Below are 13,441 nucleotides of genomic sequence, written 5' to 3'. Positions count from 1 at the left end.
TGGCTGGAAGATTCAACTGAAGAAAAGAAAGGGGAGGCAGAACTCTAACATGGAAATGGGAAGAAAAGTTTCTCAGAAGCCAAAAAGGGACATTCCGTGTCGAATGTCATAGAAAGCTCAGGGAGAGTGTGTCTACAGAATCTACTGGATTTGGCATGAGGGAAGTTCTTGGGGCAGGGGAGGAAGCCAGTTTGGGGAAAATATGTTCAAGAAATCGTGACCTAAGGGTTTGACTTGCTTGAGAAGTTTCACAGTTTTGGCATTGAAAAGTGGTTAGAGAACAGCCTTTGGAGTTGGAGTGCCTGGTAAAGGGAAAGGGAAGGAGTCAGTGGTAAGTGGATAACTGTAAATACTGACAAATATGCCTTTCAGCGCTGGTGCTGGTAGAATTCACAGTGCAGTAGGGGAGAGAACCTGTAAGTAGAGCAGGATCCATCTTCCTGGTGTGGAGGAGGGGGACTGTGGATGATGAAGAACCTAGATGAGGTATCTTATGCCAATGTGAGAGGGAGCCTTCTCAGGTTAGTAGCAAGAGAGGCCTTCTGCTGAGAATTGGTAGGAGAATCTTAAGAAGGCTTAAAAAATATAATTAATGTTTGCTTTGAAAAGAAAAACTTCTAATGATGAAGGGAATCTTTACATTTCTCTACTTGAGGTTACAAAATATCTTTAATAAGCAATACAGTTGATTGCTTCATTAGATTTCTGGGTTTTGGATTTCTACAGGTTGAGAGCTATTGCTATATGGTTAGCATATGCCTGTGTGAGCCAATATCTGGTGTTCCATGGATCAAAAGCAGCCCAAATTGTTCTAACTGCCAAATATTCCCTTCTTACATCCCAACAATCTGATTTCTGAATACCAAGTCTATTAGTTTTATAATCTTGAAACTCCTAGTCATCCTCAACTGATAGATCCAATGGCCTTTTTCCAGTTACCCTCTCCTTGCCTTTCTGCAACATTTGAGAAAATTGACAATTCCTCTTTCAATACAACTCCTTTTTTTTTTTTTTTTTTTTTTTTTTTTTTTTTTTTTTTGAGACAGAGTGTGGCTCTGTCACCCAGGCTGGAGTGCAGTGGCTCCGTCTCGGCTCACTGCGACCTCCGCCTCCCAGGTTCAAGTGATTCTCATGTCTCAGTCTCCTGAGCAACTGGGATTACAGGGATGCACCACCATGCCCAGATAATTTTTGTATTTTTAATAGAGATGGGGTTTAACCATGTTGGCCAGGCTGGTCTTGAACTCCTGACCTCAGGTGATCTGTCTGCCTTGGCCTCCCAAAGTGTTGGGATTACAGACGTGAGCCACCCCACCCAGCCCTTTATTATTATTATTATTTAATCTACAACATTAAGGTATGATACATAAAAAAAACTCATTCATTTTAAGCACATACTTTGATAAGTTTTGACAAATGTATGTGCGCATGTAACCGCCACCACAATTAAGATAATGGAACATTTCCATCACCCCAAAAGTTCACCTCATGGCCCTTTGCAGTCAGTCCTCTCCTCCTCCAGCCCAAGGCAATTGAAGGAATTGCATATAAGTAAAATCATCTAATAGCCATTCTTTTGTGTCTGACTTCTTTTGCTCAGCAGAATGTTCTTAAGATTCATCTATGTTGTTGTACATATCAACTTTGTTCTCTTTTATTGCTGAGTAGTTTTCCATTGAATTAATCAATCATAATTTCCTTATCCATTCACCTGCTAACACATATTTGGGTGGTTTTCAGGTTTCAGCTATTATGAACAAAGCTGCTATGAACACTTTATTGTTGAGACAGGGTCTCGCTCTGTCACCCAGGCTGGAGTGCAGAGGTGGGATCTCGCCTCACCGCAGCCTCAACCTCCCGGCCTCAAGTGATCCTCCCACCTCAGTCCCCCGAGTAGCTGGGATTAGAAGCGCATGCCACCATGCCTGTCTAATTTTTGTAATTTTTGTAGAGATGGGATTTCACTATGTTGCCCAAGCTGGTCTGGAACTCTTGATCCACCTGCCTCGACCTCCCAAAGTGCTGGAATTACAGGCATGAGTCACTGCGCCCAGTCATGAACATTAATACATAAATATTTGAGCAGACATATGTTTTCACTTCTCTTGGGTAAATAGGAGTGGGAGCACTACACTATACAGCTTATGTATGTTTAAGGAACTGCAAACTGTTTTTCCAAGCTGATTGAATTTGTAACAGAAATGTATAAGAGTTCCAGTTGCTCCACATTGTCAGTCTTTAATAGCCATCTGGTAGGTGTGTAGTCATATCTCATTGTGGTTTTAATTCATATTTTCCTAATCATTAATCATATTGAGAATCTTTTTTGTTTATTTTCTATTTCTATATCTTCTTTTATAAAATATCTGTTCAAATATTTTGCTCATTTATAATATTTTATTAAGTTGTGAAGATTCTTTATGTACACTGGATATCAGTCTTTCATCAGATATATTTATTACACGTTTTTCAATATGTGAGTTGCCGTTTTAGTTTCTTAGCACTGTCTTAACAGAGCAGAAATTTTAATGTTGGTGAGGTCAAGTTTACCAGTTTTTCATCTTATGATTCATACTGTATGTGTCTTATCTAATAAATCATTGCCTATCCAAATATTGGGAAGATTTCATCCTATAAAACTGCCTTATCTTTAAACTTGCTCCTTCACTTCATTACATTGTACCACTCCAATGTACCTTCTTTTAGTCTGTTTCTTTTTCTGGATCCTCTCTCGTTTCTCTCTCTTAACCATGGATATTTTCAAATTTTTTATCCCTTTGATTATCAAATATTGCATGCTCATCAAAGATTTAGAAAGTAAAAGAAGTGAAGAAATAATAATGTTACAAGCACTAATTTTGAGTACAGTATCTATTGTGTGCTAGTTAGATGGTAGTAGATAATTAGGAGAACAGGCTAGAAGCTAGGCTGCCTGCCCCTGAATTCTATTTCTACCACCTTATAGTTGCATGGTCTTGGATAGTGTTTCATTCAGTGAAGAATTCACAAGATTCAGCAGCAGTTTGTACTAGGATTTTCTGTAGCAAAGGATACAGAGCAAAAGCATCAGGAAAAAGCATCAGCAAAAGCATCTTTAGAGTCCGGAGAGGTCAGGCACAGGCTTCCACAGTTATTTTTCATCCAAGGCCGCATAAGAGTGATCTCTCTGGCAGGGAAATTCAGAGACATGGGTGAAATGTCTCTGCCCAGGGAAGACTCTTTGAGTCTCAGGGTCCAAGGTCTTTCTACAGAGGCTGTTAGCATAGGAACATCCTGCTACACAATCTACTATGGCAACCAAAATCCAGGACCCAACAATGAAACCAGGTGCACATCAACGACCTTGACGTTAGTGCAAGGCAACTTGACAAGCAAGTAAGACATGGTCCATTGATCAGATGTATAAAGCAAAATTATCAATTATAACATGAAGAACTCTCTCAGGGCCACATTCCTAAGGGTTGACCAAGGGCCAATCATGGTTCCTTTAGAGAGAGCAAGGAGTAAACCACCAGACCTGCTCTGTTCACTCTTTCCTCTCAAGTTGCCTCTCTAAAGCCTTACTTCTCCCTATCTGTAAAACGGGAAGATAAATGTACTTTTTTCAGAGGGTTGTTGTGAGAAGTAAGTAAAGCTTTCAGCATTATTTTTGGCTCATCTTTTTTGCTCAATAACTATTCACTATTAATAATATTAAACATGTTCCTCCTCTGTGACATAAGGATAATGGTACCTGTTTCACTGGTTAATGCAAGAATAAAATATAGCTCTAGTATATAGAAAATTGGTTCAAGGCTTGGCCCAAAACAGGAGCTAAAATTCCTAGTAATTTTGCTGCCTCCTATAACCCCATTATCTAGAAGAAAACATGATTAATATTTTGTTATATATGACTTCCACTCAACATATTAACAATTAACTTACATGCTTTTTCAATAAAGCAGTGAAAACATTAACACCTTTTTCAAAGCAGACATACACAGTTGTCTTTTAAATGGGTGATGCCAGCAGAATCTGTGGAAACTGCCATGTCTGAAGTGCCCGGGTGGCCGCAGCCAATGCTGGAAGGTATACAGCTGTTGCAGCCACGTGAAGCAGGACCATCACTCAGCCTCCTCTTCCTCCCTGGGGCCGTGAATGTTTCTAAGATTAGGATCTGTGAACAGGTGCTCCCTTCACTTTCCCTCTTTCATCCAACAAATTCTTTTTTCTGCATAGAAAACACAGTTTCAGGCACTGTGGAACAAGAGCTGCAGAGTCCTGCTCCTTATGGAGATTGTGAAATGCGGCAATGACTGGAAAATGTCAGTAGCTCAGGCAGGCCTCTGGCTTTGTGAGTAATAGAAGCCTCTCAACCTTGGAGTCCACCGGGAGGTTGTCAGTCAAAGCACTTACCAGGGCATGCTCAGTGCGAACACCCTCAGAACAATACTTTCTGGGTGACCAAGATTTTCGTGCTGATAATGCACATGGCCACCTTCTAAAGGAAGAATTCTTCTCCTAGGAAAGACAGAGTAACATAGCTGTTGATAGGCTCGCCGTTGTCTGTGGTTCACTAGGTATCAGTAGTCTCCTTTTGTTTGTTTGCTTCATGAATGAACATAATTTTTTTGGCTCACCTTCCCCCCAAGCCGAATCATTAATTATTGTTCATATTAATTTGAAAAGCCAGAAAAAGAATAGCTTCATTGTGACCTTTAAAAATGTGTCTCCTGCTTTTGTCCGATTTCATATGAGAACACCTGTTTTAATTTAGGTACCTTTAAATTGTGTATGGTGTTTTTGGAATTTACCTATTGGATAAAGCTCGAAATGAGTGAATGAGTCTGGCTTTTTACTTCAGTTTTTTTCTCACATAGTTGAAGTTATACTGTATTCAATATTTTAATATTGTTACCAATTACTTCAAGTCCCAATCTTGGTAATGGTTCACAAGTAGTTTTCCATGTCATTAAAATTTTCTTTTAAATACTTAGGTGATTTTGTTGGAGCACAACAGGGATTCCTTGTACCCATAAAGTATCCTCTTTTTTTTTTTTTTTTTTTTTTGAGACGGAGTCTCGCTCTGTCCCCAGGCTGGAGTGCAGTGTCACGATCTCGGCTCACTGCAACCTCCACCACCACACCTGGCTAATTTTTGTATTTTTAGTAGAGACGGGGTTTCACCATGTTGGCCAGCCTGGTCTCGAACTACTGCCTCAGGTGATCTACTCGCCTCAGCCTCCCAACATTCTGGAATTACAGGCATGAGCCACCACGGCTGGCCTTTTTTTTTTCTTTTTGAGACAGAGTCTGCTCTGTCACCCAGGCTGGAGTATAGTGGCATGATCTCTGCTCACTGCAATCTCCGCCTCCTGGGTTCAAATCATTCTCCTGCCTCAGCCTGCCGAGTAGCTGGGATGACAGGCATGCACCACCATGCCTGGCTAATTTTTGTATTTTTAGTAGAAATGGGGTTTTACCATGTTGGCCAGGCTGGTCTCGAACTCCTGACCTCAGGTGATCCACCTGCCTCAGCCTCTCAAAGTGCTGGGATTACAGGTGTGAGCCACCGCACCCAGCCTAGTATCCTCTTGATACCAAAAAAGGCCTTCCAGCTTTCATACCGCAATCCACAGGAAGAAATACATCATACACTGTGATGCTGTACACACAAACTGACACATACACATTGCTGAAACAGAAGTTTCATGAGACAGTACTTCCCCTTTCTACATGATATGCACTCTGCTATATTCTTTTTTATTCATTTTTTAAATTAAAAAATGTTGGTCAAATATACCAGGTGAAATGAGTTATTACTCAATGTTTCTGAGCTTCCAAACTGGGGCAAAAGAGAGTCCATACCTCTCTGCCTTTTCTTTTTTCCCACACTCCATTTGTCTTGGTCGGTTTTCTCTGAAAGCAGAGCCGGAGGTAAGGATTGGGATGCCGGTTGTTTATTTGGAAGGTGATTCCGGGAAACAGAAGTGCAGAAGTGAGAACAGGGAAGAAATGGGAAAGAAGGAAAAGCTAAAACGAAGTGTGTTGTTGCACTAGTTGCCATTGGGCAATTGGGGTTCAATCCTACTGGGGAACTTCTGGGGATGTTGGGTAGAAGACACCTCAGAATGGTGCCTCCAAAGGATGGGAGGCTGGGAGGTTTATTCACTGACTCTCATTTTCCATTGGTTGAGGTATCCAACCCACTCCCCAGTGTGGCTGCAGAGAAATGGAGAGATGAAAGGTGGGCCCTGCTACGGACTATCATCATGAATGGCAGCCTCTACTTAGGCTCCACAGCACCATAAGCAAGCCAAGGGCCCATGATGTGGAGCACAAAGGGCAGCTGCTGCTTCCTCTGAGCAGGAAGGGGTGAACTCCAAGATTCCCTACCCAGTACACCATATCTTCCTCTTACCTAGACAGGCAATCTCGAGGTCTCATTTCCATGGCAGAGAGAAAGAACTTGAAGAACTGACTCCGCTAGGATTGGCCCTTAACCTATTAACATAGTTTAGAAAACTCTTCTATCAGCAGGGCCCGATGGCTCCTGCCTATAATCCCAGCACTTTGGGATGCCAAGGCAGGCAGATCACCTGAGGTCAGGAGTTTGAAACCAACCTGGCCAACATGGCAAAACCTCGTCTCTACTAAAAATACAAAAATTAGTTGGGCATGGTGGTGAACGCCTATAGTCCCAGCTACTCAGGAGGCTGAGGCAGGAGAATTGCTTGAACCCGGAAGGCGGAGGTTGCATTAAGCCGAGATCAAGCCACTGCACTCTAGCCTGAGCAACAGAGCAAAACTTTGTCTCAAAATAAAAAAAAAAAAAAAGAAAAGAAAATTATTCTGTCTTTCTCAACAAAGCTGTTTTCCTGCTGTGGATTCAGACAGAAATTCAGACAGAAATCTAATTCCAGCTGAGGGTAGAAATGTCTTCTACCCCTCTCTTCCACTTATGCCCATTGTTACCTCAGTGAGTGGGGGGATTTGAAAATATGTAAATAACTCTAAACCTAGTTCCAAACTGTTCTCTCTCTTGCTTTAACTGGAACTTCTATGTATTTGTAAAATAAGATGGATATATCATAATTTATTTAACTACTTTCCTAATGTTGGACATTGAGTTTGTTTTCATTTTTTTGGTATCATAGGTAATGTTATAGTAAACATCACTGTGCATAATTCTTTGTTTGGGTCTCATTTTACCAAGATAGACACCTCAGAGTGAAAATAGAAAGCTAAAGGTATAAAAACTATAAAAACTTTTAATCTATGTTGATCAATTGCTCTACAAAATGTGTAGATGTAACCAATTTACCCTCCCACCAGTCATGTGTACATATCGGGCAATCTCAAAAACATTTAAAAAAAATTCTCAATGTTGAAAAATTTAAAAACATAAAAAAGCATAAATCATCATCGTAATAACCCATAATCCTGGCCCGGCGCAGTGGCTCACACCTATAATCCCAGCACTTTGGGAGGCCGAGGAGGGCAGATCACAAGGTCAGGAGATGGAGACCATCCTGGCTAATATGATGAAACCCCGTCTCTACTAAAAATATAAAAAATTAGCTGGGTGTGGTGGCAGGCACCTGAAGTCCCTGCTACTCAGGAGGCTGAGGCAGAATGGTGTGAACCCAGGAGGCAGAGCTTGCAGTTAATTGAGATCACATCACTGCACTCCAGCTTGGGCAACAGAACAAGACTCCATCTCAAAAAAAAAAAAAACGAAAAACAAAACAAAACAAAAAAACATAATCCTGAGACAGGCACTATCAACATTTTAATGTATTACATAGCCGTATTCATTCATATATAATGTATATGTCTAATTTAATAACCAAATAGACATACCACATACAGAGTTTTATATTCTTCTCATTTAATATTATACTCTATTTTTTTAGAAGGATAATTTTAAATGGTTGCAAAATGTTTCATCTGTGTCAGTTAGGACTTGTGTTTGGCTGCTATTAACAGAGTTTGACTAGCATAAGCATATAATGGTTTATTATTTTTTTCTCATATAATGAGACATCTGGAAGGAGGCAGTTGTTGGCTTTGTTACAGTGGTTCAAGAATGTCAGAATTGCAGTCACTACAATTCTCCTGGCTTTTCTCTCATGGTCCCCAAATGACTTCTGGAGTTTCAGCCATCATATCAGTGATCAAGGCAGCTGGATCCAGGCAATTGGAAGTCCCACCCAAGGACTTCTGCTCTTATCTCATTGGTCATCTTTGTCTGAAAGGAAAGCTGTGAAATACGGTATTATTAATAAGCATGTTGCTGGCTCCAATAATATAGAGTCTTGTTAACAACAAAGAAGAGGAGAATGGAGATTGAGCAACCAGCAAGCAGTCTCAGCCACACCATCAAATGGAGGTAATATATTTATTTAACCAATCCCATATGGAGGGGTTTTAAGTTTTTTCTAATGTTCACCATTTTACCAATTAACATGATCAGCATCTCTGCACAAATATCTTTGCATCTTTTATTATTTCCTTATGATAAATTCCCAGATGGAATTAATAAATCAAATCATAGATTGCAAAATTGCTTTCCAGAAAGGTTCTACCAATTTACATTCTCACCAGCAACATATAAAACTGTTGGGCAGTCTTTCTGAGAGTCATTTATTGAACACTTGCTTTCTGTTCAACTCCAGATGGTCCCTTGTGATTCTTTTTTGAATATTAATATCATTCACAAATATTAGAAAATGCAATCAATCCTTAAATAGAATATGTCAAAATGGCAATTGCTGAGCACTATGACTTTTATTTAATTAAATATACACCAAAAAATATTTCTCAGAGAATGAGCCTGCAAGGTGACAGGCACATTTTGGACTCATATTTTCTTTTATTCTGACATTTGAAGAAGTCAGTCAATGAGATGGTTTTGATACCAATAATGACAGGGGACCACAGGAGAAAAGATGACAAGAAAGACCTATCTGAGAACCCAATAACATACCTAAATCAATTTAAGATCTTTAAAAGTTTAATATTAGAAGCTGTTATGGAAGATATGAATCTTAACACAACTATAGCTATTCTGCAAACCAATGCAATTTTAGCAAAGTTTGGAAACTCCATCTATTGAGTTGCATTCTAATGGAACTAATGTTAATAGAAACAATGTATGGCTAAATCATGGAGCTGGATTCCTCCACAGTTCCAAGCAAGAGTCAAATTTTGAGATATTTAGAAGTGTATACAGTTAGTATGCTCTTGAAAATTTATACTTTAAATAAATTTCTGGTAAATTAAATAGAAAATTTCAGTATATTTGTGGAACTCAACTGAAAATAACTCACAGTAGCCCCTGTTCAGTTAATGTAGTAGAATTAAAAAGTGATAGCAGGAAATGCTTTAGTAAAGAAGACCACTTTTTACACAAGAATAATCACCTGATAATTTGTGTCTTACGAGTTCGGTTCTGGACATCAAGTTCTTTAAAACCAAGCAGGGCTTTAAGTTCTGTCAAAATTTCAATGAGCACTAGCTTTCCTTACCCAATCAAAGATGACAACCACTGGAAAAAGTTATCATTGCTTGTATGTTTTTAGAATTTAGAGTCTGTGTTACTACATAGTGCTGTGCATGGCCTTCTGGGTCCCCAGAACATCATCACACACACAACTATTTTATGTGGAATGTAGCTTGACACTCTGGAGCAGATTTTACAGACCAAGTCTCCAGCCCAGAGAGCAGGGGCCATCAATTGTTCGGGAGGGAACAGTCTAACAGTACAGAGTTGCTTCCCACCTCCCTGTGGCCCAGGCAGTTCCAGAGTTTAACACTAGACCTGCTGGCAGGGCATGGTGGCTCACACCTGTAATCCCAGCACTTTGGGAGGCTGAGATGGGTGGATCATCTAAGGTCAGGAGTTCAAGACTAGCCTGGCCAACATGGTGAAACCCTGTCTCTACTGAAAATACAAAAAATTAGCCAGGGATGGTGGTGCACACCTGTAATCCCAGCTACTTGGGAGGCTGAGACAGGAGAATCACTTGAACCCAGGAGGCGGAGATTGCAGCGAGCCGAGATCGTGCCATTGCACTCCAGCCTGGGTGACGGAGCAAGACGCCATCTCAAAAAAACAAAAAAACAAAAACAAAACCAAAAAAAACAACACCTGGACCTGCTAATAAGGTTTGATTAGTGTCCTCACCCAAATCTCCTCATCTCAGTTGTTATTCCCATAATCCTCAAGTGTCAAGGGCAGGACCTGGTGGGAGGTGATTGGATCATGAGGGTAGTTCCTCAATGATGTTCTTGTGATAGTGAGTTCTCACAAGATTTGATCCTTTCATAAGTGTTTAACAGTTTTCTCTCTCTCTCTCTTCTCCCCTCTCTCTCCCTCCTCTCTCTCTATTTCTCTCTCTCTCGCCTGCCACCATGTAAGAAGTGCCTGTTTCCCATTCTGCCCGATTTTAAGTTTCCTGAGGCCCCCCCAGCCATGTAGAACTGTGAGTCAATTAAATTTATTTTCTTTATAAATTACCCAATCTCAGGTAGTATCTTTATAGCAGTGTGAAAATGGACTAATACACCTGCATAGAATGGGAAGTCAATAAATACTTGTTTTACTATGGTACAACCCAAATACAGTTTATCTCTAAGTGATAGGATTATATGTGACTTTTATTCATTTTTGCTTTTCTGTGTTTTGTTAATTTCCCTCAAAGGTATATCTGGAGTATTTGTAACTAGGTAAAATAAAACAATTGTTTTTTCTAATGGCTGTGCACATAGATGTACATTTGGAATATTCAAGATTATGGTTCCTAGAAAATTTCTGCTGACTGTTGAAGTAGAAAAGTTAGAATACATTGTATCATAGTGAGTTGAGCATTGTTATTAAATATATTTAAACATTTGATGTTTTATATTTTACATTAAATGTAACCTTTGAATTCAACTTTTGTTTCTAAGTATATATTAGGTAATAAAGAGAGACTGAAAGAAAATTAGTAAATGAATCAATCAATTGAACTGTAATTCCCTGCTTGAAGTATATCTTTGAGTTCCTTAAAACTGTCAATAAGGATGACAATAATACGTAAATTCTATAGTCTTGTATTTTTTACTAACACTTTATTTATATAATTAACAATTCAGAATGTCAGATTAGTTGTTTCAGTATTTGTGATTTTTCTGTTAAGTATTTACTTTTATCAATACCTAAGAAAATTATATGAAAAACTCTGATAGATTCTCCTATTAAACTGAACAATTGCATATGGTTTAAACATTTTTGATGGCTTAGTTATAATATATTTAAATTCAGCTAAAATGAAATAAGCTTATATATGCAATCATGGTGTGCTGTAAATTCCTCTATCATTTTGTCACTACTCAATATTTCATTTTAATTTATTATTATTAGCTAACATTTGTCGTATGTTTACTATATACCAAGCAGCATGCAGTTGTTTTCATATACTATCTCATGTAGTTCTTATAATATTTCTATGATATATATTATTATCTCTGCCTTAAGAAACTGAAGCACAAAGATAGAAATGACGCATCCAATATTACACAGCTAGTTGTTCAAATGGCAATGTCAGAATTTGGACCCAAGTCCATACATACCCTAATTCAGATTTTAATCACTATGTTCTACTATTTCCCAAGTGATTTTATATGTCTGTTTTCACACTAAGCTCATTAATAGCAAGGATTGTGTCTTCCTCTGCAGCTCTGGTGCCTGGCCCACAGGAAGGTTTCAGTAAATATTGAAATAAACTGAACTTATATTAAACTTTGGTGTCTAACTTAGGAAAAACAACAAGAGTTCTACAAAACTATTCCTTCACAAGTAATTTGCAGTTGTAGCTCACCTGATTTTTTTCCTGCTTTAAGCTAGTTTAAGAACTTATTTCCTAACCCTGTGGGGAGGTGGATGAAAGATACAGTTTATCACAAGAGGAGACTCTTAGCATATGAAAAGATGTTCAACTTTACAAATAGTAAAAGAAATGTAAATTAAAACTACAATGAGGCCAGCCTGGGTGGCTCACACCTGTAATCTCAGCACTTTGGGAAGCTGACTTGGGTGGATCATCTGAGGTCAGCAGTCCAAGATCAGCCTGGACAACATGGCGAAACCCCATCTCTACTAAAAATACAAAAATTAGCCACGTGTGGTGGTGCATGCCTGTAATCCCAGCTACCAGTTGGGGCTGAAGCAGGAGAATTGCTTGAACCCGGGAGGCGGAAGTTGCTGTGAGCAGAGATTGCGCCACTGCACTCTAGCCTGGCAACAGAACGAGGCTCCATCTAAAAAAACTAAACCAAACAAAAAACTACAATGAGATAAGATTTCATAACAATCATAGTGACAGAAAGTAAAAAGTTTGGCAATGCCGTTGATGAAGTTGTAAAATAACACATAGTATTCTCATACATTTTGGTGGCAATGCAGAATGATACAACCGCACTGAAAGAAATTCATCAAAACCTAGAAAAGTATTTTTTTACCCTTTGATTCACAAATTCAGCTTTTAGAATTTACCCTAGGAGACTTCAGCTTCAAATTTACCCTTCAGTACCTGCTCTGGGGTAATGAACTGGACTCTTGAAGCATTTCTCAACAGAGAGCACGATGTTAATTAACCTTTGTCAGTAGAGGGCACTGGAGGGACATTGCAAGAGAATTGGGGGCAATTTCTAGTTCTGGTAAGCTGCATTTTGCTTTTACTTCCCCTACTGCACAGCCTGTCAGTGGGGCAACGGCTGGGGTGGGAGTGGAGGCAGTAGAAAGACAGTGGTGGAACCAGGTGGTACCTGAGTGCTTGGTCCCTCAGCAACCTCCAATTCCCAGGCTAGGCCTAATGACCAGCTTGCTGTGGGCCTCCTGGTGGGTACACTAAGTGGCTCCAGGTGGGTCCCTGACCATCTCTATGTACCTGTGTGCCTGAGGGTTGTTTCCTGCTATGGCAAACTTTGGACCAGGGAACGCAGCAAATGCTGGGCTATCCAGTAGGCTGCAACCACACCTTCTTGAACTAGGTTTTAACCTCATTAGGAAGGTGGGGGTTTCCTTTCCAGCTCTGTGCTGCCTTTAGCACTCTCCCTAGGCCCTAGGGCATTCTTTTTTTTTTTTTTTTTTTTTTTTTTTTTTTTGAGATGGAGTCTGGCTGTATTGCCCAGGCTGGAGTGCAGTGTCACAATCTCAGCTCACTACAACCTCCGCCTCCCAGGTTCAAGTGATTCTCCTGCCTCAGCCCCCCAAGTAGCTGGGATAACAGGCGCCCGCCACCACACCCGGTGAATTTTTGCATTTTTAGTAGAGATGGGGTTTCACCATGTTGGCCAGGCTGGTCTCAAACTCCTGACCTCAGGTGATCCGACTGCCTCAGCCTCCCAAAGTGCTGGGATTACATGTGTGAGCCACTGTGCCCGGCTGACCCTAGGGCATTCTTTAGAACAGGGGTTG

General features: G+C 39.9%; 1 long non-coding RNA gene across 1 annotated transcript in view; it reads left to right on the top strand.

Moving 5' to 3' along the window:
- The window catches only part of LOC119625768 (uncharacterized), a 106,311-nt gene that overhangs the window by 79,803 nt on the left and 13,067 nt on the right, over nucleotides 1-13,441 (top strand). Inside the window, exons 2-4 of the long non-coding RNA XR_005241876.2 lie at nucleotides 8,023-8,371; nucleotides 10,403-10,466; nucleotides 11,702-11,821. This is a non-coding gene — a long non-coding RNA (uncharacterized lncRNA). The remainder of the gene's footprint in view (nucleotides 1-8,022; nucleotides 8,372-10,402; nucleotides 10,467-11,701; nucleotides 11,822-13,441) is intronic.

The sequence above is a fragment of the Chlorocebus sabaeus genome, chromosome 15 (assembly GCF_047675955.1).
Source record: "Chlorocebus sabaeus isolate Y175 chromosome 15, mChlSab1.0.hap1, whole genome shotgun sequence".
Classification (NCBI taxonomy): Eukaryota; Metazoa; Chordata; class Mammalia; order Primates; family Cercopithecidae; genus Chlorocebus; species Chlorocebus sabaeus.
This window is presented reverse-complemented; position numbering and strand designations above follow the sequence as displayed.